This window comes from Neodiprion virginianus, chromosome 6 (genome assembly GCF_021901495.1).
Source record: "Neodiprion virginianus isolate iyNeoVirg1 chromosome 6, iyNeoVirg1.1, whole genome shotgun sequence".
In the NCBI taxonomy this organism is placed as follows: Eukaryota; Metazoa; Arthropoda; class Insecta; order Hymenoptera; family Diprionidae; genus Neodiprion; species Neodiprion virginianus.
The window spans coordinates 13,847,409-13,850,915 of record NC_060882.1 but is presented as its reverse complement, the minus strand read 5'-3'; the positions used below and the strand labels follow the sequence as shown (position 1 = coordinate 13,850,915).

Genomic DNA, 3,507 nt, shown 5'->3' with positions numbered 1-3,507 from the left:
AATAAAATTCCGAGAGCGAATCGATTTGTTCCCCGTTATTGGCGCCTCTTTTTTGATAAGGAAAAGTTTTGACAGTAATGTAAAATAGAGATTACTAAACACAAATGTATTGTTTTTTAATAACATCGGCCTACAAAAAAAAAGTAGTCTGTACTTTTGACCGGACCTACCTATCTTTATGTATTTTGACGCGCTCAATCCGAATCTGAAATAAGTTTTGCCCGTACACCCTCAAAATTTTGAGTAAATTGCAAAAAACCATAAAAATCGCCAAAAATCAGCATTTTTGGTAAGAAAAAAATTTATGGAAGTATAGACCAAGTATGATTTTTATGCATTTTGGTCCGCTAAACCCAAATCTGAAGTTTATTCAACCATAAGCCTTTTGAAATTTAATTCGACCGGTGTTATTAAAAAACAATACATTTGTTTTTAGTAATCTCTATTTTCCATTACTGTCAAAACTTTTCCTCATTAAAAAAAAAAAAAAAACGCCCATTTTATATCAGTCTTGACGAGCATTTCTTAAGAAGTTTGAGAGATGCGAGATCGGAACGACAAAATTATTTCAGTAGCAACAATGTATGGACCCCTTTCCCTTTCTGATATTGGCAGCCAGTTAAGAGGCTTCACAGTGTTCAGTTTAGTGCCAGCAGCTCTCGAGGTAGCAAGATGGTAAGTGAATTACATAATTATTTTACATGTATGGAAAAACCGGCAGGTTTGACGATCGTCTATTTACTTTATAGATTAAGAAGAGAAAAAAAGGGAAGGACCTGTAGTCGTATTTTATACTTTATTTAATTTTCCTTGAATTGTCAGACGTTTTTATTTTTGATTGTATAGGAATAAGATGTGTGGGGAATTCCATTCTAGTGCCCAAGAATATAGTACACATTTTCGATCATTTTTTCTTTTTTTTTTTCGAAAACATTTTAATAATAATTATGTAATTCACTTACCATTTTGCTCCCTCGAGAGCTGCTGGCACTAAACTGAACACTGTGAAGCCTCTTAACTGGCTGCCAATATCAGAAAAGGAGAGGGGTCCATACATTGTTGCTACTGAAATAATTTTGTCGTTCCGATCTCGCGTCTCTCAAACTTCTTAAGAAATGCTCGTCAAGACTGATATAAAACAGGCGTTTTTTTTTTCTAATAAGGAAAAGTTTTGACAGTAATGGAAAATAGAGATTACTAAAAACAAATGTATTGTTTTTTAATAACACCGGCCGAATCAAATTTCAAAAGGCCTATGGTTGAATAATCTTCAGATTTGGGTTGAGCGGACCAAAATGCATAAAAATCATACTTGGTCTATACTTCCATAAATTTTTTTCTTACCAAAAATGCTAATTTTTGGCGATTTTTATGGTTTTTTGCAATTTACTCAAAATTTTGAGGGTGTACGGGCAAAACTTATTTCAGATTCGGATTGAGCGCGTGAATATACATAAAGATAGGTAGGTCCGGTCAAAAGTACAGACCACTTTTTTTTGTGGGCCGGTGTTATTAAAAAACAATACATTTGTGTTTAGTAATCTCTATTTTACATTACTGTCAAAACTTTTCCTTATCAAAAAAGAGGCGCCAATAACGGGGAACAAATCGATTCGCTCTCGGAATTTTATTGTTTCAATTATTTGTTCTCTTCTGGGTTACCCCCACTACAAAAAAGGTGGGTTCAGTAAAAAAAAAGCAAAAGGAAAGAAGGAAAAATTCGACCGGCTCTCGAAATTTTCTTTCGTTGATTTGTTTTTTCTCTCCGAAAATACAAAAAAAAAGCCGGGATTGAATTTAAAAATAAAAAAAAAAAAGAGTGAACTGCGATCGAACCCGTGTCCCGCATCACTCCATCCTCATGTTTTTTTTTTTTTTTTTTGAGGAGGAAACCATATTTATTTAGATGAACAATAAATGTTCAATATTTACAATATTGCACTTGTAATTATCTTAGTTTATGTAACTCCGGCTTAAATTTAAGCTCAATCTAACATTTTGTTTTACATTAAGTGGTTAACTTATTTTTCAGTGTTTTGTTTAAGACTTGAATGCAGTATTATAGCAAAGGCAGCAGTAATTAATCTAAATACAGGAAAACTTCGCGCAAAAACCTGTGATTGAAAATTCATCCTCATGTGGTATCCACTCAGCCATACCACAGCTACGTCCGTGATCGCGCGTTTGCTCGGTATGTTTATGGAGCTTGCTTGGAATTCGCTGATGGTTCTCTGGAAGATTCAGTTCGAGAAAAAAAAAATTTCCTCCAACCACTTGCCCATTGCACATTTTGCATAAATGTTATCGAGCTGGCTTCGTATATTTTTCCATAGACTGCGTATACAAATATTCGAGAACACCAGGCGTCACATATTTTCATATCAATAAAAAAATAATATTCATTAAAAAGAAAAAAAAAAAGTATTCGGGCTGGGAATGGTTAATTATTTTGGTTCAGCGTCCGCTAATTGAATCCAAAATTTATCAAATCTGGAGATACTTTTATTCGCTGACATTCATAATTGAAACAAAAAAATCCCAATTCTTGCATTCCTGGAAACATTTGTGCGAGCGGGGACAAGGATGCGATTAGCAACCGCTTGCTCGAGCGACCGAGTATATCTATATATGCACGATTGTGGGCCACCTTCAGTGCATGGCCGCCTAGGTGTCAGGTCGGAAATGGGCCACCTTCGGTGCGTGGCCGCCTAGGTGTCACGTCGACGCTCCAACCTAGCTGGTATCACGAAAAGCCGAGCGTTGGAGATCTCCCTACTCATCTCTGGTTCGAGGATCCACGGGGTCCGCTCGAACGTCTGAGGATTTACGGAGTGCGCTCGGTAATGCAGTTATCGATCCCGCTCGATGAGCATGATTTTCTTTACCGACAAAGAGCACAATTTATCCCACAAGGGGTAACACCACGGCAATTTCAAGCATTTTTTACCGACGATCATAGTTATTCGGAGGATTTTTTACCGACAATCATGGTCATTTGGAGGATTTTTCACCGACGATAATGGTCATTTGGGAGATTTTCTTACCGACGAGCGGTCGGCAGAGCACATTTTGTCTCACGAGAATGGGGGTAACCTTAAAGGGTTTGCGTCTGGGATGCACGTATCGGCGGATTGGTCGGCTTGTTCGGTAAAGAAGGTGTTTTTACGCAGAACCGGCCTTGTTATACTCCTGTCATACGTATACCGTCGCCCTCGAAACTCATCAACGAATCATCAATCATAATTCTATTGTTTGAGAGGTTTCATATATCGTATACGTTGTCTCCTTCAATTTTCCTCTTCATACCTCAGATAATTTTGAAATACTCACCCTCGGTTTTTTCAACCGGTGTTTGTCTGATTTTTGCATCTTCTGCCGAAGCAAAGGGATCATGTATCTCCGAGATTGTTTTATTTTCCGATTATTTTCCGTTTGTTCCATTTGTTTTTTGATTTGTATTACTTCTCGTTTCAAAAGTTTAGTATTTCTTGTAATATTCCAAAGTTC

General features: G+C 36.9%; 1 long non-coding RNA gene across 1 annotated transcript; it reads right to left on the bottom strand.

Annotated features, from left to right (window-relative positions):
- Positions 1-2,484: 2,484 nt before the first annotated feature.
- On the bottom strand, positions 2,485-2,740 carry LOC124306890 (uncharacterized). The gene is made up of 2 exons (XR_006908705.1): positions 2,692-2,740; positions 2,485-2,647 (listed from the first exon to the last, which is right to left on the bottom strand). It is a non-coding gene; the product is annotated as an uncharacterized LOC124306890 (long non-coding RNA).
- Between the last annotated feature and the right edge of the window lie 767 nt (positions 2,741-3,507).